Source organism: Cherax quadricarinatus, chromosome 8 (genome assembly GCF_038502225.1).
Source record: "Cherax quadricarinatus isolate ZL_2023a chromosome 8, ASM3850222v1, whole genome shotgun sequence".
Taxonomy (NCBI): Eukaryota; Metazoa; Arthropoda; class Malacostraca; order Decapoda; family Parastacidae; genus Cherax; species Cherax quadricarinatus.
Window position 1 is genome coordinate 12,776,280 of NC_091299.1, and position 26,042 is coordinate 12,802,321.

Consider the following 26,042-nt stretch of genomic DNA (forward strand, 5'->3'; position numbering starts at 1 on the left):
ACGAAACACCTGATCTTTTTAGCTACCAACCTGATGTTAGGCTTATAACTCTTTGCCTTTTCTAGATGTTTTAATTATTAAGGGTAATAATGAATTCAAATTTAAAATTTACAGAAAACCTACAAATAACTGTTCCTATGTCCACTGTTATTCTTCCCATTAAGATAGAGTTAAACTGTCTGTTTTCTCATCAATGTTTTTGAGAGCTTTACGAATTTGTAGTCCAGAGTTCATAGATGAGAAAATATCCAAAATTTATGAAATAGGTAATGATTTGAAATACCCAAGAAATGTAATTGATAAATTTTTTAAAGTTGCTAGAAATACTTTTTACAATCCAAAAAGGGACAACCAGCCTTATTCAACTAAAAATATGTTGGTTCTCCCTTACCATGAAAACTTGGTTGATATGCCTTCTCTTCTTAAGACTTTTAATATTAAAGTTGTATTCAAAAATCTTGATACAGTAAAAAAAACTTTTGATAAAGAATTCCCCCCAAAATGCTGATGGATGTGTCTATAAGATTCCTTGTAAAATTTGCGATAAAGTTTATTACGGTCAAACTGGTAAAAATCTCGAGCTAAGATTAAAACAACATAAATATAGCATTAGAACTGGACAAGATTCCAATGCTCTATTTATTCATGTAAGAGATTTTAACCATCCAATTGATTTTCAAAAAGTTGAGAAAGTAGTATCAAGCAAGTCCATGGTCGACAGGAATATAATTGAATCTTGTTTCATAAAAAGCAGTTTTGACAATAATATGAATATTCCCTTTGGTTTATATAAATTAGATCCATTTATAATTAATAGAATTTGGGAAGCATTTAATAATACATTGGACAAATAATAATTTTTTAAATTTCTTCTTTCTTGAGTAGAATAGTTCGTTGGTGGGTTGTATGAAGGACCTGTCTAGTTCGGCCAGCGGGCCTGCTGCCTCGCGTCAGGTGTTTCGTTGTTGTGGGATCTGATAGTGAGGTGTGGGCTACCCCTTTATATACCTTCCTTTGATGCTTTACTCGTACATTTGACACACACTCAGTTCAAGGAGTTCACTACCTTATCACAAGAAAGGCACATGGCTTCTGCCGAAAAGAAGAGGCCACGATGCTCCATGAACACGACGGAGGACTCAGATTTGGTAATGTGGGGCGAAATTCTAGCGAAGAAGAGGAAGATCCTGCTCACATTGTAGCAGAGCTGACAGTCCCAACCATGGAGCCAGTGACAATAGAAACAGGGGAGGAAATAAACACCCCACCCCCCGAAAACCAAGAGGGATGGAACACTGTGGACAACAAGAAGAAGCGCCGTCCGTCCAAGGAGCAGGCAAACCAGCTCAGCCGACCTGGCAAATTCAAGGTGAAGTCTTACGGGGACCACAGAACCCACTATGGGGTTGTTTCATACCTGGAATCATGACACAACCTGAAGTTCAAGATATGGTTCAACTTGAGGGGAGAACCAATATTGACTCCTCTCAACAAGGAAATGTATACCACCTTGAAGAGAGTCATGGAGACAGATCGCTCATTCACCCTGGAGGAACTGGACTCTCGGCAGAAGATCACCAAGGGTGTAGTGATGCGATACCCGCTGATGATGCCCATCGAGGCAGTAGCAGCTCACCCCAGTGTGGTGTCAGCTCAACGTCTCAAGGCAAAGACGGCAGGCAACGCACCAACCCGACAGGTCCTCATCCAGCATGTAGGACCACTGCCATCCCAGCTGGACCTCGGTTCTTGGGGCAGGTACGATGTCAGGACCTTCACAGCAGAACCAGTTCGCTGTTTCAAGTGTCAGCGTTATGGACACCTGGGTGCACTCTGTCCGAACAGAGTAATCTGCGGTGTCTGCAGCCAGCACCACCCTACCGAGGAATGCATCACCAAGCTGAAAAATGCATCGCCACCCACTCCACAATGCCCGAACTGCAGGCAGAAACACCATGCCTGGAATCCTCGATGCCCCGAGAGGCTCGCCAGAATTCAAGAAGTCTGGAAGACGCCAAAAACTCGGCAACAGGCTACGACGGATCATCACTCTCAGCAAACGATGGGTGCAGAGAACCCTGCCATACCGCAGATCTCTCAGCAGCCAACCCAAGTCAATGCCCAGGAATTCCCAACCCTCGAAGCCTCAACCAGGCGTCAAGGTCAAGTACGTCCTGCACCCCTACCTCAACGAAGAAACAGAAACAAGAGGAACAGGAGGCGTCAACAGGGTGCATCTGGTCAATGCGATCAGCAGGAGGCACTAAACGAGCCCCCACCGGCCATAGCACGACAACGCAGGCACTCCTTAACCGGCACAGGCGCTTTGCAGACTCAACTGGCACCTCACCAGCAGATCCCGGCTACCCAACCTGGTATACAGCAACAGACCACGGTGCATACAATAAAGAAATCCAACCCTCAGCAGTCCCTACAGACCACAACAGCCCAGATAATATCCACTGTTTCGAACCCAACCCCAAAGCAGGCCCTCACCAGGGAGGATCTCGTAGCACTCATCAAGGTGTTCACGGATCTTATTTGCAACACAATCAACTCCATGTAACAACAGAGCGCATTCCGGCAGATGGTCAGTACGCTCCTGAGAGTGTGCTTTCTGACCGAAGAGGAGACAGTGGATGCCATGAATTTGCAGGTTCTCAGAGCGGGTAGGACTGAGTCTCCAGCTCAGGAAACAACAGCGATGGAATAACCTCGGTACCAAATCACACCCTCAAGGTCCTACAATGGAACATTCAGGGCCTGAGGGGCAAACAGCACCTCTTGCTGGAAGCACTAATTCAGGATCGGGTTGACATCGTCTTGCTACAAGAAACTCTGACTGTCCCGACTATGTGCCCAAGACTACCCGGTTTTGCTGGGTATTTTCGGCACATGGACCCGGGCGTTCACTGCAGAGGCACAGCTGTATTTATATCCAATACAATACCTCACGAGGTTATAGCCAACCCTGTGGACTGTGGGGAGGATGTCGAGGTACAGGCCATCCTTGTGCACATACTTGGGGCGCCCATTACCATCTATAACATCTACAAGAACCCAAGACACACCCTCAACATTGCAGAGCTCCTCGCACTAGCACGCACTGAGTGTATTATTGTGGGTGGAGATTTCAACGCACATCACCCAATGCTGCACTCTCACTCAGCAACCAATGCTGCTGGCAGACACATAGCAATGCTCCTACACGATATTCCAGAGGTAAAGTTGCTAAACAATGGAGACCCCACACACCTGTTGGGTGGCTGCCTCGACCTTACCGTCGGGTCAAGATAACTCGCAGCAGGAGCCACATAGGAAACTCATCCTCACCTTGTCAGTGGTCACTTTGCAGTGATCACCATCTTCAACATCAACAGGCCTCCCACAGTTGTGCTGCCTCCTAGATGGGACGTAAAGAGGGCCAACTGGAAGGTGTTCCAGGATTATCTTCATGACTGGTGGTCCACATACTCTCTATCTGAAGACTGTGATACGGTTGAACAGGAGCTAATCACTGTTCTCATCCAGGCAGCAGAGTGCGCAATTCCAAAGAAGTCCGCAGGACGCACTCACAAAAGAGACTGGTGGTTCTACAACGACGAGGTGCGGGAGCAGAACCACCGCATCAACTCTTTTAGGAAGCTATACAGGCGTAGCCCTACGGCAGAGAACAGGAATACTCTGAGAGTCATTGTGCAGCATGCCCGCAGAGTCTCTCTCAGAGTAAAAACTGAGAAATGGCTGGAGTGGTGCTCAACATTCGGGCATCACACCACCTTAACTGAGATATGGGGCAAGCTCAACATAGCAATTGGCAAGAGCAAGCCGAGGCCACCAGCACACCCGAACCCATCCCAGGAAGCTGAGAAACTAGTGGAGCTTTTCACTTCCAGGGGAGCCTCCACTCAGCTCCCACAGGACATCCGGAATATACAGACGGATCTTCTGCCACAGCGCCAGCTAACGATACAAGCTGCATGTGAGTCGGAAGATGTGACTGATGAAGACCTCACGGACTTGGAACTCTGACGTGCCATTAAGAAAACAGGTGACACTGCCCCGGGCATCGATGGTGTTACATACTCCATGATTGCACAGGCTGGGCAGAGTGGATGGGAGGCCATACTAGACGTCATTAACAAGTCGTGGAGGGCCAGGACACTCCCAGCAGCTTGGAAGAAAGCTACCATCGTACCAATTCCAAAGCCCAAGGACCCAGGCAGTATGAGACCCATATCGCTGACCAGCTGCTTAGCCAAGACTGCTGAGAGGATGGTGTTAAACCGCCTCCTATGGAAACTTGGACCCTCTCATCATCACATATTTGGCTTCACCAAAGGAGTGGGAACAGCAGAGTGCATAACCACTCTACTAAGCCAGATTGCTGATAGTAACAAAAAACCTAGTATTGTCGTCTACCTCGACCTTGAAAAGGCATTTGAGCTAGCCAGCCCCACAGCAATTCTGGCAATACTAGCTCGGAAGGGAATCAAAGGACGCCTCCTGGCCTGGATAGAGTCCTACCTTAGGGGCAGGCAGGCCTGTGTCAGCTTTCAGGGACACTACTCTTCCTTTAAATCCCTGGAAAACGGTACGCCACAAGGAGGTGTGCTCAGTCCTACCCTGTTTAACATCCTTATGCAGGAACTTGTGAGCCTTCCCTTTCATAGTGGTACACAGCTCCTCAGCTATGCTGATGATCTTGCACTCGTAGTGAATGGGAAAGGTAATTTAGAACGACAGGCTCAGAGAGCTTTGGACCTAATTACGCAGTCTTGCAAAGAACTAGGCCTCAAGATCTCGGCCGAGAAATCTCTTGCAATGATGTTCAAGGGACCAGATCCTGTGAATAGATTACGTATTCACGATATAGAACTTGAGTGGACAGGCTCCTACCTGTACTTGGGAATCTACATTGATAAAAAGCTGACCTTTCAGAAACAGGCCGAGTATGTCAGGTCACGTGCTCTACTCAGACTCAACGCCATGAGAGCCATGACGAGGCACCGTGCAGGGGCAAGCAAAGATGTACTTCGCTTGTATATACAAGCTATACGCTCGCTCATTGACTACGGTGCACCGGCGTTAGCTCATCTCTTCCCGCAGAGCAGGGACAGGGTGGAGGTCGTACAAAATCAGGCGATAAGAACTATGCTTGGGGCCCCCATCTGGACCAACACAGTATGTCTCAGATCTGAGGCCCGGCTTCCTTCCTTGGCTGACAGAGTAAGATACATAAACGCCTGCAAAGTGGCCACGATTTTGCACCGGCAGCAAGGTACCCCACTAAGGAGACGGATATTGACAACCATGGCACAAGATCCCACACTCTTCACGGACTACTCCTGGATTCGTTCGTTTTGTGCTGCTGGGCGGAAGCTGCTGCCTATACAACTACTCCTTGTGAAGAGTTGCGACCTTCCTGTTGCTGGGTACCATCCACCACCTCCCTGGCGCCCAGATCCAGCCGATGTTTGCATCATGCAGCTACCCATCTCTAAGCGTCTCTGCAGTCAAGACACCCTCAGCAATCATGCTGAGACAAGCATGGCACTGGCAGAGGGAGGCACATGTGCAGTGTATTTCACAGATGGTTCTGTCAACCCTGACAGGAAGAGAGCAGCAGCTGGACTGTACCACAATGGTCGTGGGAATGGGCAGCCCGCTCAGTGCTGTGCTTGCCAACCTCTTCATGGAAAACTTGGAGACAGAGAAATTCAGCACCCTCATTCCCAACACCGTTACCTGGCTAAGATACGTTGATGATATATTGGTTTTCTATCCGAGACGTCTCAATATCCAGGCCCTTCTCAACAAGATCAATGCAGTTGAACCATCAATAAAGTTTACACTTGAACTCGAAAATGATGGCAAACTTCCTTTCCTCGACGTTCTACTGTGCAGATCTCCCGACAGTGACAAACTTCTCTTCAAAGTGTATAGAAAACCTACCAACAAGGACGATCTTATACACTTTTATTCACACCAAGATACCCGCACTAAGAGAGGAGTCCTCATTGGCTTCTTCTTGAGAGCTCTTCGCATCTCCAGCCCTTGTTTTCTAGAAGAAGAATGCGCTTACATAACACAAGCCTTTACACGTCTTCAGTTCCCATCTTTCTTCATCCGAGATTGCAGACTCAAGGCACAAGCTATCCTCAACAAACCGCCCATGGAACAGCCCCCTAAACAGTTCATAGTACTCCCATGTGGCGATGTTGCCACGAATACTCGCCGGGCACTTGCTATGAGTAACATCAACGTTTCCACCATAAACACATCCTCTATCAAAGACCTCACTACAAAACGCAGCCCCACACCTCTAACTTCTACAGCAGGCGTCTACACTATCCCCTGTGGGTTCTGTCCCAAGAAATATGTAGGCGAGACAGGCAGAGATCTTGCAGTCCGCCTGAATGAGCATCGAAATGCCTCTAACAGAGACGATGTAAGGTACGCCTGTGTCCTCCACAGAGACTCCACGGGGCATTTGATGAACTGGAACGAGGCACAACTCGTTCTCACCGAACCAGACCTCAGACGCCGACGGTGCCTAGAAGCCTCACTAATCACCGTCACCGACACTATAGAACGCAACACTGGAAACTACAAAATTTCAAAAACATTGGCATACATGATACTTAAGCAGTACCAACCCAACAACACAGGAGTCACGTGATTTCATCGTCTACCCTCGCCTCGCATGGGCCAGTAGGCCTTCTACAGTGTTCCTCCATTCTTATGTTCTTATGACATTCCTCAGGTCACGTGCGTCACATCTCACTCTCCGCCTATATATATAATGTCTTTCTACCTCTGTATGTTAGAAGTGATCAAGGTTCCAGGACCGAAACGTTTTCTAATAAATATGTTATAGTGTTTGCTTACGTGTCTTTCTAAACCCACCACAATGGTCACACACAAGGCTGGCGACTCCCTAACCACTGCACGATCCTTCAAGCTGAGCTGGTGGCGATTCAGCAGGCATTGTCACATGCCCTACGACATCGACTCCGACCTGTCATACATGTTGATTCCACCTCTGCAATCAATGCCCTCTCCCATCCTCAACCACAGGACAATGTTCACCTCATCACATCGATCCTGAGCATAATGACAGCCTTAGAAGTTCAGGGTAACAGATCGACATTGAACTGGATCCCCAGCCATGCTGGCATCCGGGGAAATGAGGCGGCAGATGATGCAGCCAAGGCAGCAACAGACTATCCACATGTTGGGATTACTGTCCCAATCAGCCTACGACAGACCAAACTGGTGGCTGCCAGAGCCATGAAACTTATGGGGGAGGTCTTAGGTGATACCCCATCTCAACATTGGTACCGAGCAGCGACTCAGGGAGAACACCCTCCATATGATAGAAGCTGGTCCAGAGCGCAGTGTACCGCCATCCATCGGCTTCGTTTGGGCTTTCCCACAGCCAAGATGATGGTAGACAAGGCTGAGATGTGCCAGTACTGTCAGCACGTTGTCCAGCGGCCCCTAACACACTATCTTCTGTAGTGCGAAGTTACTGAGACACTCCGCAGGCAACTAGGAGTGATATTCCCTCCCGAAGAGGACCCAGAGATGACTGCGGCCACACTTGTGTACCATGGAGTCAACGAACCAGACAAGCTGTTGCCTGTGATAACGACATATCCTCCTCCTCGCTAGTGTCCCTAGTTAGGATTACATACGGTGTTGTCGCTTATGAGATGCACCAGTTGAACTGACCAGAAGAGTGCTTGAACAGCATATGTCGCATCATTGTAGAAACCTTTCTCCCTCGGGAGCCAGAGACGGGTCATCGCAAGATTGAGACCCGTGCCAGGACTACGGTCTTGGCCAACATTATACATACACATACTTTGCTTTCATTGTTCCTTGATAATGTGAGTAGTCACGAAAGCGCTTGGAACTTCTCTATTCTTTCACAGTGGTTGTTTTGTATATATATATATATATATATATATATATATATATATATATATATATATATATATATATATATATATGTATATATATATATATATATATATATATATATATATATATATATATATATATATATATATATATATATATATATATATATATATATATATATATATATATATATATATATATATATATATATATATATATATATATATATAATCCTTTTCAGAGTCTAGTCTCGGACTGAAAAATCTAGCCGAGAACGATGCGATAAAGTGCTTGACGGACGGTGATAATGAGACTGGAAGTGATGTCATCCTTTCCAGTATTAAGTTTGGAATTTAAGGGAGTTAGAACTGCTAGTATATATTTATTTAATCCGTGTAGTGCTCTCATGCAGTACTTTAGTAAAAGCAGTAAGTTAGACAGTGAAGCTAGTGCTGTAATTTGATGTTTTACTGTCAGTTACCGGTGCTCAAGGCTTATATCTACTTTAATTTGGGATAGGAATAACAGTGAAACGAAAACAAAATAATAATGTAACTGATTCAATATGTAAATTTCAATTAATATTTATTAACTAATATAATAAAAATTTAGTCTTATGGCAGTGAAATGAACTATAAAAATAACTTTACTCTTCCTAGACTAACACTGTATTCTCTATATATTATTATAATAAAAAATAAGTGCTAACTACTAGGGTCTTACAGACTGTATTCTAAAGTAATAATAAATAATATTAGAAACGGAAAACTTATATGGAAAGTTGAAATAACAGATAACGACAGTCAGGAGACTAACTCACCAGAGAGTAGTGAGTGAAGGAAACCTGACAATAATGACAGCTGATGTTACTGTGTTGATGTTACTGCGTTGATGTTACTGCTGTTGATGTTACTGCTGTTGATGTTACTGCTGTTGATGTTACTGCTGTTGATGTTACTGCTGTTGATGTTACTGCTGTTGATGTTGCTGCTGTTGATGTTACTGATGTTGATGTTACTGCTGTTGATGTTACTGCTGTTGATGTTACTGCTGTGGATGTTGCTGCTGTTGATGTTACTGCTGTTGATGTTACTGCTGTTGATGTTACTGTGTTGATGTTACTGCTGTTGATGTTACTGCTGTTGATGTTACTGCTGTTGATGTTACTGCTGTTGATGTTACTGCTGTTGATGTTACTGTGTTGATGTTACTGTGTTGATGTTACTGTGTTGATGTTACTGCTGTTGATGTTACTGTGTTGATGTTACTGCTGTTGATGTTACTGCTGTTGATGTTACTGTGTTGATGTTACTGTGTTGATGTTACTGTGTTGATGTTACTGTGTTGATGTTACTGTGTTGATGTTACTGTGTTGATGTTACTGCTGTTGATGTTACTGTGTTGATGTTACTGCTGTTGATGTTACTGCTGTTGATGCTACTGCTGGTGGATCTGGGATCAAGCTGGTCCCGACACCTTCCCAAGCTGAAGAGAACTGTCACCCTTCTTTACATAATATTTGTATTAAATAACACAAAAAGTAAGCGTGGAGAAAATGGTACAATTCACAGAATGCAGCATGTTAATTTTATTTATGTTAAATAGTATCCAAGAAAAAATATTTTTGAAAACTTGTTTAATAAGCATCTAGTTTATCAACACACCGTTTCGTATCTTGTCTATGTTTACTATACACTAGATATTAATGATAAATAATATTTAACATAAAAAAATGTATGTAAGTAGCATAAAGGTATCTCGTAAGACGTTACAGTAAACTAGCATACATTACACAGAATACAGAGTGTTTTCCTTTCCCTTATTTTGCCGCTGCACAGTTCAATGCCTAACCTATAGGCTACCGTACAACGGTTGATTTACATCCAGGTACCTATTTACTGCTAAGTGAAAAAGTGAGACATATGTAAGGAAACATGTCCGTCTTTACCTTAATAAGGATGAAACGGGTCCTTTTATGAGCTAGAGGCTCTTCACCTGATCTTTGAGTCACACTCTCTATGGTTTACTTGCCAAACTGTGTTGTTTTTGTTATTAACTGTGTTGTTATAATTACAGTATTTCATTATGTATACGCTACAGTAGAGGACCAATTCATCCCTATCATTGATGATACTTAAATGAAACTGATACCACAATAATATTTATACCTACTTCCTTTACTATGATTAAACACTATCAGCTGCATGATAGTCATTAATTAAGGCTGTAAATTAACTGTACGTCTGTACATTAACATAAATAATAATCTCCAAAATAGAGACTAAACTCGGTGAATACACTGAGAAATATATACTTTGTTAATATATACTCTGTTAATATATACTCTGTTAATATATACTCTGTTGATATATACTGTTAATATATACTCTGTTAATATATACTCTGTTAATATGCTCTGCATGTTTTTTTTTTTTTTTTTTTTTTTTTTTTTTTGGTTTATTAAGTTCAAAGCCTGGCGACTACATGAGCGTCATTAAAGATGTAATTACCTGTGCACAATAAATCAAGTTAAAATATGGCCACGACACACCTAGCAACACGATGCTTGAACGTAAACAAGAAACGTTTAAATATGCAGGAGTACCACGCCTGGTATAAAAATGGAGTATTATTTAGCTCCGGGCAGGTTGTTGAGCGATAAGGTCATTGTGTAAATTCTCTAAAATTAAACAAGTTGTGCAGTTTTCTGTGGCTGTGAGAGAAACTGTTTGGTAACTAAGCATAACAAGAAATCCAACCTAACACAATTAACTTAACCTAGATTCAATTTTTGCGGTGAAATTCTAAGTTAGGCTAAGCTAAGCTACGTTTGCGTTTTATTTTTTTTTTTAAGGTTCTTCCCCGTAGGTTCAAAATCTAACTTTTTTCCATTGCACATCCTACTGGAATATTGGAGAATTTTTACATGAAAAAACACAAACCACTAAGCAAAATATTAGCCCAAGAATAGCTTGTAATGTGACATGTGATGCTATAACATCAATGCGTAATTTAGCAGAGGCAAAATGGGTGAGGCCATTCTTTACAATTTGTAAATATTTTATTTCAACTGCCGGTGAATAATGAATTTACGGCTGCGGTTTTTTATCATATAAATTCTCCAATATTAAGCAAGTTGTGTAGTTAAGATATGTGGGAAAATATCTTTTTATTAACTCCCCCCAAAAGAAAAAGCCAACATAATCTAAATTTGTTTACTTTTTTTGGAGGGGTGGGGGAGGGGGGAGGGAAGAATTACCAAGGAATGGGCCTTCCCCACAGGCAAAAAATGTCTCCGTTACACAGTGTACTTGATATTAGAGAATTTACATAACCTACAGATACGCTGGAAAATGCGACCATAAACTCAATAGTAACGGAACTGCCTTTCAATCCAATCATTTATGTTATCATAACCATAATTTTTAATGGGGTGGACTTGTAAGCCAGCGGAAGGCCTCGGTCAGATGACCAAAAACTCAGCTGCGGGACATCATATGACTAAGACCCTCGTCAGGAAACTCTTGTCCTGTTTTCTGACAAACCTTATACACATGCAATATAAACCCTGTCATTTGCTCTTGTACGAGTTTAGCACCCGTTCTACAAGCCTAGAACAAGGTTCTAGGCTTGTAAAGCGGTACAAAATTTACGACTGGGTGCAGAGCCAGGTACAAGGCTTAAAAGCCTGTTAGCAAGTTTGAAAGCCTAACGAAAGGTACCAGGCTTATAAGTCTGGCACCAGACTTACAAGTTTGGCACCAGGTTTACAAACCTGGAACCAGACTTATAAGCCTAACATCAGGTTGGTAGCTAAAAAGATCTGTTGTTACAAGCAGAAACCAATAGAATAATTGTTTATTATTATTATTATTATTATTATTATTATTATTATTATTTTACAAACGCCACAGTAAGGATCCTTTTTTGTTTTTGGTTCCATTATTAATTTTTTGAATCATTAGCCACGGTAACATGGTTGAGGATGCACTTTCTAAACATTCTTAATAAATTAATCATCTTCATAACCGCGGTCTTCGACCAGTGCTAGCCAGGCCTTATAAAGCTTCTCTCAAGCGGTGGATGTGGATATCTCTTGTTCACTTCGCTATATATCATTTCAAAACACAAACTTCTAATTCCTTTGGATGGTCCTGGACAATCAAGAACGCTCAGTTAGTCCATCATTAACCATTTGGGTACGAACCTTATTGCCGGTATCTCTTGCTCACTGGAAAAAAAGGCCGTCATTTATCCTGGTAGGAATGGTGTGAAAACAATTAAATTACACGCATAGTCTTATATCAGAAATTTTAAACTATGTTAGAATTATGTAAAAAAATTTTTTTTGGCTGATGCTTAGTAAATTATTCAACTGTTTCTCGAATTATGACTCGATGCGTAGCAGCTCATGGAGTAACAGAAAGAAATGTATGGCTATGACTTAAAAAAATACGCATGACGAAGAATAATTGACAATACCTTGGCTGGAACAATTAGCAAATAACTCACACTAACGAGATGAAACTTGAAATGACGTTTCGGTCAGTCCCGGACCATTGTTACTTGACAACGATCCATACCGGAACCAAACGTCCTTATAAATTTTCTCTCCTAATTGCGGGTTATTTGTGAATTTACGAGTAAATTTGTCCCTATACTAGAATATATATTAATAATACTGCATTTGAATATTTTTATTATTATTATTCGAATTGATTATATCACTCTGCAGCATCTCCAACTTATGAAGTATTGATGAGGTAGTGGATAACACAGGGCACTCGGGGATGACCTCAACTTTAAAGTGTTGGCGAACAGGCTGCTGAGAATTTATGTTATTATTATTCCACGATTATTAGTTATCTTTGCTGCTGGAGCGGCCACTTTATTGTGCATCCCATGTTCCACGACGGTTTATTACTCCTAGGAGTCAGCAACATCCTCATAAACTCTCATAGTGAATATTTCGCCACTCTCATAGCGAACATTTCACCACTGATAGTGACGAATACTATCTGTTGATGTGGATATACAATGATTGTGGCGAAGGAGTGCTGGAGGCTCGATCCTCCGTCCGCTACATGCAAAACTGTAGGTGGAATTGCTGATTTTCCCGGTCTGTTTTAGTATCAGTACTAGATATATAAGTATTTTTTGTGCAAATTCTCCGATAAAAACCCATCCTCCGAGAATTTCAGTAGATTCTGTAGGATTTGCAGCACATTGCTAACATAGATTAGGTTAGGTTACTCTTCTCATAAAAAAATTATTACATGCCGCAAAAGAAAATTATTAATATAAGTTAAAACGTGATAAAACCAAAAATCTGAGACGTGAGCAGGAAAAAGGCACTACGCATGCTCTGAGCAATCAACCATAATTCAACTGTCCAGTACTCTGTTGTAGCTTCACCGGTATATTCGCCCGGCCCGTGCCTTTTCCAAGAGGTGGCCCGGCCTTGGCTCCCTGTCGAGGGAGTCTCAGACCAATGTCTGCCATAAGAGGCACAAGTACTTCCTCTTCTGGGACCAACTGTTCCCAGGTCTAGACCCATTCCCCGCCCCCACGGGGCTGGGAGGGAAAAGCTAGGCACCTTGGGCTACCACAAACCCCGCCCACACTGGGCTCGAAGTGTGTGGCAGCTGCTTCGCAGCAGACGATGTCAGGAGGTGAAAAGGCAGCAAGCACTACAGGATCCTTTTGGAGTCACACCTCAGATTTGGGCACTTCGCCCGACCGCTGAGGAAGTTCAAGAATGCCTCTTGCTGTGTGTGTTGCTGCTGCTGCTGCTACTACTACATTTGTCCGCTGCACTCCCAAACTGTTCAAGGCGCCTTAGACACTCGCCCATTTAACTGTTTTTTTAAACATTGGCAAGTTGTTTGTGGTTAGGATGACGAATTGTCATAAACAAGTGGGTTGTACAATGAAAGCAGTAATTTTTTTTTTCAGTCAACCCTAACTTAACGCTACCTTAAATTTTCTTCTGGACTAGGTTAGGTTGGGCTACGTTTGGTTAGGTTTGGTTACATTATGTTACAAGAACAGCCTTTACTTAAATAGGCCCAAAATACAGCTGTCTCCACAACCCTCTTAATACTGGAGAATTTATATAATCAACTATAGATAAGCTCAAAAACCAGTAGAAAATCAGATGTGATCATGGAAAAGGTGAGTAGAACTTTAAATATCCTGATGAGAATATATATATGTTGCACTGAGAAGTGGTTATACACGTAGAAGGGTTAGTTTCCAGTATGCTTAAAGTTTACTTTAATCACATTAGAGCCATATCTGAGATTACAATATTGTTTGGTGGTGAATAGATTACATGCAGCCTTACGGACCCTCGTGTATTAATAGGTTTTAAACCAAAAAATTTTCTAGTGTCGTTACTCTTTTTATTATTTATTATTATTCTAATTTGTAAGGGAGAGTTTATTACTTCATTAATACATCATTTAGATATTGCTTATTTAAAATTTACGCTATAAACTAAGACTGGGACGTTGGATATTTATTCAGGCATTGAAGGCAATTTATTAATAGAAAAATACTGAGTTATGTTACAGGCTGAGTTTTACACATTGAGATGTCTTGCATGATGAAGCTCACAGTTGAAAGATTGTTCAATTAATGTTTTTCTTGTTTTACTCCAGGATTATTAATGATCCCAACAATCCTTAAACCTTAACATTAATTAACGTTTTATGATTTATCACACATTTATCTAGCTTAGCATTTCTTTCCTCGATTCAGTTTTTTTCTTTACATTATCTAACGTCATTAATGTTCTTCGTTGCAGCAAATAGTTAACGATGTTTCATTGCAGGAATAAATATGTATAATAATTTGATTTACACAGAGAGGTGTATTTCTCACAGTATATATATATGCTGAGAATTTTCTTTGATCCCTATTTTACGAATTAATGCATACTTATGTGGTGGTGAAACGATTACGTGCAACCTATTAGGCCCTAATTAGACCCCATTTAACAACCAACCAGCGACTGAAGAAAACACATCGTATTGTTTATTCTTCTCTAAATATATCTGCTTACAATGGCCATCAAATATGGAAATCCTTCCTTTTAACATACCACTGTACTTCGTGATACCTGAGAACCAAATTGAATTCCATTTACGTATATTTTTGGTAAGATTTGAATATAGAATCACGTCATAATCATAAGGAATGCACTTCGAAACTAAACACTAGTCTACGCTATCATGTGGGAGTAATACAAGTAGCCGACACCTTTGATCCCTAGTTGGGGTGAGTGCCCTCCTGCACACGGCTGTGGTCACTTATGTACACCAGCCTCGTGCGTACTCCGGCTTATCGTCAATCAAAATCCTATCCGTACCGACTATAAACATTTCTGCAACATCAAAGTATTCAATGCTGGCATGGCGAAAGCAGCAAGTATAAAATATATTGAACATTTGCGGGAAGGTTCTCGTGCATTCCTCCATGTGCTTACTTGGCGAACTCCCCATCAGAGCTGAATCTTACTCATCTGGGGGATATTGTATAAAGACAGCTGTAGTCGTTCTTAAGAGTTATTTCTGCACTAAGCGTTCAGTAAACATCCCAGTTGGTTGTAATCGATGGTAAAAACTCACATGTGTTGAATATGATCCAATTACAGTATTATGCTAAGGACATAACTAATCCGAAATTCTGTATTTATCCGTAATACTGTATTTATTAAAATGTTTCGCCCGTCAGGGCGAAACATTTTAATGAATTTCCTACTACCGCATTTCTCATAAAACAATCGTACTCATTCCCCATTAAGTTAATCTTGTCTGTTTTTATTCCTGTAACGTCCAGTTTTTTAACACATTTTCTCCTGACCTCTGAGTCTGTTACAAGCGTATGTGAGTAACAACATCCAGGCTCGGTATCTAACAATGCCGCAGCTGACCATATACTACTTGTAAGCCAGTCATGATCCGACTTGTAACTCATTTCAAGTCACTCGATGGCATTTATAAATATCCACCTTTTCTGAAAAAAAAGTGTTTAATAGTACTGTAGTATAAATCGCTAGTTTTTGTTTTCGGTAGTGGGTAAAAGCCAGCTTAGATTTGTTGGGTGACCCAGTACTTAATTTGAAGTGCTTGTTAGTGACCTATAGCCTGACTTAACACTTGACAGATTACTTCACATGTGGTTTAAAATGCCTTCGTCTGTTGCATGCTGCGGGACGAGAAAGGCGAAATTACTCTATTGCAAAACAAATGCACTTACAGGGGTATTAGTTGTGGAGAGAGTTACCAGGATCACAGCGACAAAAGATCATGTGGAAAAGTGTGGGGAGCCTAGTGAGGTCACCACAACACAAGCATTCATGCAAATACGAAAATCGGATGAAGTGTCGTGATCATGAAGTGGATGGAATGACTAGCCACCTCGACTGAGATGCACGCTCAGAACACTAACAAAGGTTTGTCTCCTGGATAAAGCGCTTGTGGTCGTTAGTCATATCTGGGCTTTCACATGACGTCGTCGAACTTGAAGTCGGCTAAATTGAATTATTCATTTAATTATTTTTTTTTTAAATCAAAGGGAAGCACTATATCCTTAGAGGTCATTTAGGACCTTGGAAATATGAGGCATTCAGGTTCACTCAAAGGAAGTGTAGGTAAGCCTGATTCCTTGGATGGGGAGCCTTCTCACCGGCATCAAGGGCCATACTGAGTTTAATGAGGGAGGAAGCAGTGTTTTTTTTTTCGGGGGGAGGGGGGAATCAGCGTGACACACATCTTCAGTTTTTTGATGGAATGTCTTGCGTAGCTGAATGTTTGTGTTTGTTGGAAAAGAGATTCCTTAGTTTGTTGGGACAGAACGTGAATATGTTGGTCACTTTGTGATATATATATATATATATATATATATATATATATATATATATATATATATATATATATATATATATATATATATATATATATATATATATATATATATATATATATATATATATATATATATATATATATATATATATATATATATATATATATATATATATATATTATATATATATTATATATATATATATATATATGTCGTGCCGAATATGTAAAACTGGAAAATTAGCAAGAACTCATTTAAAATTAAGTCCTTTCTAAAATTTTCTCTTATACTTTTAAAGATATATTTTTTTCATTAATGTTGTTGTAAAAATTTATAATTTTGCACCAAAAGGAACTTAGAAAACTTACCTAACCTTATTATAACAAGCGCAATTTATTTTAGCCTAACCCAACTAAATATATTTTAGATTTGTTTACAATAATTTAATACTAAACAAACACAGTGAAATATATTTTTTTCGTTAGATTCAGAATGATTTTGGCGAAATTATTGCATTCACAAATTTTCACTTGTCCAACATGGCAAGATGAGTGTTGCTATTTAAGCCAAGATCACAAGTTCTGCCTATTCGGCACGACATATATATATATACATACATCTGTATATATATATATATATATATATATATATATATATATATATATATATATATATATATATATATATAATGTATGTGTGTTATATACATTGCATTATTATTAAAGGCTTTTTCGTAGGTTCAGAATGGAATCTGCTGCATCGCAGGATTCGAGTTGAAGAGTGCTTAGGTGACCACAAGGCTGGACACAACTCGGGAATTTCTTTCATCTGTTCTTCCTTGAAATTTAATTCACATGTCGACCAATTTTATGTTTTTAAACCAACATGAATCCCATTGGAAATGAGACAAAGCCATAATCATTCAAGTCATAAATAAGCAGACAGCCTATTATTTGAAAGTCGAAATCTCATCTTAATGGTAAAGAAGAATGATCTTTTAGCATTAGTTTTTTTTTTTTAGGCTTTGATCAATATCGACCACAATCAGCATACTAACGTGTTTGTTGACTTATCACGAAGGGCTTTATTTTCAGTGTTTGGATAGTGTCTTAAATCAGTCGAACCCAAGAGTCCTAATCGACAGATAAAAGTGAAATTTCGAAACATCTGATTAATTTTTTTTCCATATATTAAACAGGTGAATAACTAAATATCTAATTTGTCATTTACAAGTAAAGTGCTAAAGTGTTAAGAGCGAGGTGAGTCGAGAGACATAGGCTAGTGTCTGTAGTGTTCGCCGAGTCCTGAAACTTCGTATCAGATCGATAAAATCCACTATTTATTAATAGTGAATCCCCCATTAAGCCATAATATTAATAACACACAGACTTTACAACACAAGACAGCTGATTAGTCGATTAGTCTGTAAGGCCACAGTTCAGTAGTTCATTAATATAAAAAAAATACTTTAATGCATAAAATAAGGATGAACATTAAGGATGAACATACTGAGAGATACAAATAATTGTGTATGGTCTAAACGCTTATAGAAAAACCTTTTTATTTGTTAGGTTTAAAGCCTTTCGGCTGCATATGGTTAGACTATGTCGCATTTCACCTGTGTACTAACATAAGACAAAGTAAACTCTCGGTGTACATACACTGATAATTATGAGTGTAAACACTCTGTCTCTTGAAAACTAGTCGTTTAGCTATGTTGTGTTCAACAGAGAGTTAACCTGTGTTCAGTAGTGAGCTGACTTGTGTCAGTAATGAGCTGACCTGTGTCACTAGTGAGCTGACCTGTGTCAGTAGTGAGCTGACCTGTGTCAGTGTCAATAGTGAATTGGCCTGTATGGAGTAGTGAGCTGACTTATGTTTAGTAGTGAGATGACTTGTGTTCAATGGTGAGGTAACCTGTGTTCAGTAGTGAGGTGACTTGCGTCAGCTCACTGTTGACACTTGTCTTTCACAACCTGAGTTGGTAAAGTTATCGAAGCTTATCCTTGGGTAGCCTTGAAAATGGGTTGGGCAAATATTTTCGTTAGAGGAGTAACACACATAGGCAGCGGTTCATTATTTTTACTGTTGAAGCGTTTCGCCTACGCAGTAGGCTTCTTTAGTCAAATGCAGAGAATGGATTGTAGGAAACAGAAGTGACGAGATAAGGATGATGTAATCAGTCCATCAACCTTGGAAAAATAGTTTGAGGTGGTCAGTCCCTCAGCCTAGAGGGAAAAATAAAGATATCCAACTGTTGCACATGTGTCTGAGCAACTTTTCAACATTTTGTGAGAGGGTTTTGGTTTGAGAAAGACCTGCCTAGTATGGACCGGCAGGTCTGCTGCAATGTTCTTCATTCTTATGTTTCTTTATGTTAATAATCAGCTGAGCTGTGTCAGTAGTGAGTTAAATTGTCCTGTGAAGACGTGCTTATTGAATTCTCGGTGTTAGTGCCACCGGTGTTCAGGATATCTTCCTTGAGTTTAACATAAGAACATAAGAAAGGAGGAACACTGCAGGAGGCCTGTTGGCCCATACTAGGCAGGTCCTTTACAATTCATCAGATGTATCTTCAGATGAAGGAAGCGCTGGGTGAAGCTAAAGAGATACAGCTTCTTAGAAAGAATAGAATGGTCCTGTTAACCAATAAGAGTATACCAGCGACAGTGACTGAGAATTGGTTTCTACAAGGTGATTGAAGTGAAGATAAAGGTTGAGGAAATTAATGTCGTGGCTGTCAATCTCTTCGCTGTGTAGATCGGACAAATGTGGTTTCTGACATTCGAGAACGATGCAACAAAAAGATATAGTGAAGGTATGTAGTACGATATTTTCAGGTTAAATGAATAGACAGTGCCTTTTATAACAGGGATGGGACTAGGAAGTGGCGGGTATATGTTTTCCTGGGGCTGGGATGGAGGATATGGTTATACGTGACATTTTGCCACAGTTTGGTACTGGCTGTGAATGGTTTTCCAGAGTAACTGGTATTCACTGCTGGCTGGACAAGTACTGTAAGGACACTAACCCTATTTATATACGAAAGGGACCACTTCTGAGGCAAGAATAACATGTTTGCCATGAATGGGGTTCATTTATCTAGATCAATGACCACAACTGCAGCATTCAGTTGATGGGGCTGTTTCTGCTGTGTACATGTCTTTAAACTAAAAATAGTTAGAGGAAAGGTTGTTTGTGGGGAAGAACCGGTCGTGCTATGATAAATTTGGGCAGTAGATGTCATAATTATGATACTATTGATTTTATAAATAAATATTATCAAAGTTATAGAACAAAACTGTCGTTTAATATCAAAGTGATAGAGAAGAAACTCGTTCATAAAACATGGGTAATAATATCAGAAATAGTTGAAAGACAAAGATGAGGAGGCAAAAGATACGAATAGCTGTAGAGGTAGAAACAAGGTAACTTGTTTTCTTCAGAACCACTATGATTATTGATCCGATATCATTAGTGTCTTCTTGCGTGAAGACGGACAGGAAATAACCGCTAAATAAGTGAGCACATTGCCTGCTCATTATCAGTAAGCTGTCCAAATCCAGTTTTCAGTGGGCCTTAAAATATTTCTTTCACATTTCTTTTGGATTCAATTGCGTCTAATTTCAGTCTCGTTTAGCGTTTCTTATTCCTTTATAATAACTCTTTCAAAATTAACATACTGGTCCGTAAAAATAGAGGAGTACTACAGTAAACCTAAGGGCTCGTACTACTCATGTCCTCTAAGCTTACCCTTCTCCCTTATATATCCAGAATATTTTTGAAGCTATCCTGCTTGACAGGTCCACTCGTCAACAACTCTATTGCCAAACTACTACTACTTTACTATATCCCTTTCTTAAATCTGAATTTATCTAACTTGAATACATTGTTTTGAATTATTTCTTGGTTATAAGGTACTGAGGATATCTGACCAAGAAATAACTCGAAACAATGGATTCAGATTTGATGAATGTAGGTTTAGAAACCATATAAGATAGCACCTGTCTTCTATTTGTATGCTTCAGCCATATCACCTCCCCCTATATTCTCTGACTTTCAAAAGTGCACGCCCTTCAAGGAAGGTTCCTTGACGTTGGTGAGGGGTTCTTGATCTAGGGAATTGGATCTGTGCTCCAGTTCACTGAATTAAGCCTGAATACGTTCCACATCCCCCCCCCCACAGGCGCTGCATAGTCCTACGGGATTAGCGCTCCCCTTTGATTATAATAATAATCAAAAGTGTGCGAATGTAGAGGTCTCAAACTATCTTCGGGTGCATGATTCCTTATAGAATAAATTACTTTTTATCCGTCTCTGTTTTTCAATTAATTAATATCCATTATGTATCATGGAGACTAGAACTGCCCCCCATATTCTAAATGAGATATGCCGAGCTGTACAATAACTTTTTGACTCCTGTTCCTCATATTTGTTGATATTAAACCAGGTAATCTGTTATATTATTATGGACGTTTAGGTACTGCTGCCTTGGCCTTCGATTTCTGGTTAACAAGATTCCTAAGTTCTTGTCACATACTGTATAATCAGGTTCAATATTATTTAGTTAAGAATGCAAGGGTTACTTACATTCCTGAGGATTAGGATTTTAGACCTTTCCACATCAAACCACGTTTGCCATTTTTTTAATCACAACATTAGCTTGTTCCTACTGATGTCTTCTTGGTGTTGCGTGTGTGAGTCGTCCGAGTACCAGCACCGTCGTGGCCGCATGTCTGGCCTCAAGGCTTTATCATTACTTGTGTGGACTCTCATTTCGTATACATGTAATTTTGAAGATGTACAAGAAAGCCTCGAATATCACGGACTTCCTGTATGAGGCGTGTAAGGGCCACAAGACAAGCCAACGACAACCCAAATACGGACGAAAAAATTGCAGGGAATGTTAATCACAACTGTACCTTTTTTAATAAATTGTATAGGGTTTTACCTCGAATAGAGGAATCTGTGAAGACGAATATCCTCTGAGAAGAGAATATAAGAGCTTCAAGAGGGGGGGGGGGAAATAGATTTTCTTTTTGAAACCATTTAGTTTTTCATTTCACCCCATTTGTTAAAGATAGTGATTATTGATTTGGCTCAGTTTCCTTGAGGACTACACCAACGCACATAGACACTTAACATACCAGCGTTAAAGTTGGTTGGTTAGTTAAGGGTGTTTAATAACTCTGCACTTAGACTTTTCAAAATCAGTCAAGAATACTTTATTCATTAAAATAGGGATTAAAGTAAGCTCTCAGCATACAAACGCTGAGAAATACAGCTCTCGGTGTATCTTATGTACTGATGTTTCATTTATTTAGCCTTATTGTTCATAAGAGGACAAAGTGACGGCATGTATAGCGAACAGCTGAGGTGCAAGGTTGGTCCTCCCTCGTAAAGCTAGCAGAGACTTAACACTAAAGTTGTACAGAAAGATAAAAAAGAGAAAATGATGAAAGAATGATTCGTAAAAATCAGTTAATGGGTGATAACTCTGTTGTGGGCTCTCCTGAAGGATGCCTGAAGAAATTTTTCGGGGGTCAGTGCCCCTGCTGCCCGGTTCCTGACTAGGTCTCCATGAGGATCAAGGCCTAATCAACCAAGGTGTTACTGCCGGATGCACGTAGTCCAACGTACGAACTACAGCCCGGCTGGTCAGGGACCAACATGAAAAACTTGTCCTGTTCCCTAAGATCGCCAGAGGTTTGTTTGTAATTCCCCTTCTGCACGGAGGGAGGGTGGTGAGGTGTCGGGGATTTCTAATAATTCTAGATAGCACTTAGGAAATATCGAAGCTGCCGGTGTCTGACAAAATGAGATTACGAAAAGTACTACTATATCGACAGTCAGTTAAATTTACACGTGAGTAATGTTTTGGATGTTTTATTTTAGGCTAAGTTTCCCTCATCAGGAATTTTATCATAACGTGATGGACATTGTGTAAATCACCTGGACGATCTTCTACGAGCACACAACCTTCAGAACAGAGATACCTTCCTTCTTGACTGTTTATAGGATATAGTGGTCCTTAAGTCCACCATTGCTCCACTATCTTCCAGGTAACGCCACTTCTCTCCAGCGGTGCGGGCCCACTTAAAACACCTGTGAACTTTCACTCTTCTAAGAACACCTTGTGTGAGCCAGAGAAATGAATATCACAGTTAACATCTACACTTGTGACTCCGGATAAATCAGCCAGTCTACAGTAGAAAGCTGCGTCCTTTAAGGACCTTTGCAAACAATTCTTCAAACAAGAACTGTTTGGAGCCTTCATGGGCGGAACACAAGCCCATCGATTGTTCCATCAGAACCACAGATACTCCAACCAAAAATCCCAAGTGAAACGTTGAATCAGTAAAGGTTTTTTGACATTACTACATCAGGCACGCCGGTCAGCTGCCTATCACGGAGTCTCCTGTGTTCCTTCATACTACCACACACCTTGATCTCCACGAAAAGTTTACATGGAAAAAAATCTACTAAGCCTCGTGTACACGATCATCTGCTCATAAATATATGTATACGAATACATTATATATACATACAACTCACCGACATATAGATATATGTTTATCTCATTTACCAGTCTCTTTTGTTTTTCAGACATGTATTCTAACTTAGACATACAGTTGGAAGGGCCACTATCCCATACTCTTTTCATATTTCTCTCCTTCCCTGACTTCCTTCCTCCTCCTACTATTATTAATCCTTGTAATATTTTTATCATCTTGAAGCTGAAGACAATGAGTGATGGAACTTTTCCAGAGTATAAGAGTATCTCAGTAAAAGAAGCACCAGTTAAAGAAAGAGAAAAATATTGGTATTGTCTCTCCTGGTTATATAATAACCAGGAGAGAAAATAAAAACAATTAGTGAAATTTAAGGTAACCCAAAATACTTTTTTTTTTCACTAATGGAAAGTCAAAAAAAAAAAAAAAAAAAAAAAAGAACATGTTTTAACATTCCTGTGTTAAAGGAAAATGGAAAGTTCACTGACGACAACAGATGCAAAAAATTCTGAAGACACAGTACGACTAGAGTTATTAAGCAGACTAAATATTGACCACCAACATGAATTTATCATGAATGTAACCTAAAACTCTGTTAACATTCTGACATAACTCAAAGCTCGCTTGAACTGATGAAAGTCAGAGATAGCACGTTGAAGCACTTTGTTTTAGGCCTAGACTCATGGTATTCCCTACACACACACACACACACACACACACACACACACACACACGCATATATATATATATATATATATATATATATATATATATATATATATATATATATATATATATATATATATATATATATATATATATATATATATATATATATATAAATATATTCTTTCAATAAGCCGGCCGTATCCCACCAAGGCAGGGTGACCCAAAAAGAAAAACGAAACTTTAAATTCAGTTTTAAATTTAGTAATATATACAGGAGAAGGGTTACTATCCCCTTGCTCCCGGCATTTTAGTCGCCTCTTACGACACGCATGGCTTACGGGAGATTTCTTTTCCACTTCCCCTTGGAGATAAGCAGAAATAAATAAGAACAAGAACTAGTAAGAAAATAGAAGAAAACCTAGAGGGGCATATATATATATATATATATATATATATATATATATATATATATATATATATATATATATATATATATATATATATATATGTATATATTGTATATATATATGTATGTATGAATATGCTTGTACATGCAAGTGTAGTGTGACCTAAGGGTAAGTAGAAGTAGCAAGACGTACCTGAAATCTTGCATGTTTATGAGACAGAAAAAGACACCAGCAATCCTACCATCATGTAAAACAATTACAGGTTTCCGTTTCACACTCACTTGGCAGGACGGTAGTACCTCCCTGGGTGGTTGCTGTCTACCAAACTACTTAACAGTTTTGAAACAGGTGAAATTATTTACAAACATTGTCTTTCAGTCCACAGCAGGTTTCGAAGCTACACACTCGGCATCAAAGTACGTAGTACCTTCTCCACTCACTAGTCTGGGATCTGGCCGAGTGGAGGAGGTACTGCGTAGTTTGATGCAGAGTGTGTGAGTTCGAATCCTGCTGTGGACTAAAAGATAATGTTTGTAGATAATTTCACATGTTTGCGAATTGTTTATATATATATATATATATATATATATATATATATATATATATATATATATATATATATATATATATATATATATATATATATATATATATATATATATATATATATATATATATATATATATATATATATATGAGATAAACCTTGAGGGCTTTCACTAGTTAAACGCAGCCCTCATCTAAGACTGAAGAGTCAGACAATAGGTAAAACAGAATATATATTTTTCAGGGGCACTGTAAATGGTTAAAATAAGTTTGGTCCAGAATTTGGTTCCAAATCTACAGAGTGAACTTGATTCTTATAACATCTTAAGCGTGAGTAAGCGGTGTAAATTAGCCAATGTAAAGCCGTGGCACAGAAGCTTAGTTAATAGGTAACTCAGTAAGTGTAAATTGTCCAAGAGTTTTCGACACCATTCAAGAGGGAATGTGACAAGAATCTGTGTTAGATTTCCTGATTAGCCGGGCTATGGTGCTTACAATGGGGTGTATGCAGCGAGTACCAACAGCCTGACTGAGCAAGCCATCTGTGTGTAACTGACAAGCAAGGTGGTCGACTGGTTTAGTTTTAACGTATCTGCTCGTTCAAGAATCGTATTATTAGTTATAATCCTTCATAATTTTCTGTCAGCTGGTCATTCATACTCGTAATAGCTGAGATTTCGGTTGTATATTTTGTATGAAAGGAACACAAAATTAGTTGGACTAAATGGCTCTGAAATGCAATGGATATTTTCCACTGAAGACAACGTTCCGCCCACGTAGGAGCGTCCGGGAGTGAACATAATAGCGTAGTGCGCCTCTGATGAACTTGCTCGCCTGCAGATCCTTTCCCGCACTTCACCTGTCTTTGTACGTGTATATTTTCTTCTTCTCTGAGTATTTCCTACTGTCTTGATAAAGCTCCTCCGTGAGTAAAACGTTGCTGTTAATGAAGGTATCCACTAAAGTGTCATCATCTTACTCTGTCGGTATTTACTTACCATTTTAGTTCTGCTTAAATAATTGTGGTAATGAAACACAATTCGTTGCTCATTATTAAACTTCTTTTTTCCCCTTTTTTTTCAAAAATTCCCTGAAGGAACCTTCAGGG

At 39.8% G+C, this 26,042-nt stretch overlaps 1 protein-coding gene across 1 annotated transcript in view; it reads left to right on the plus strand.

Moving 5' to 3' along the window:
• The window catches only part of LOC128685314 (uncharacterized), a 79,354-nt gene that overhangs the window by 50,739 nt on the left and 2,573 nt on the right, over positions 1-26,042 (plus strand). The gene's annotated exons all lie outside the window — the stretch shown is intronic.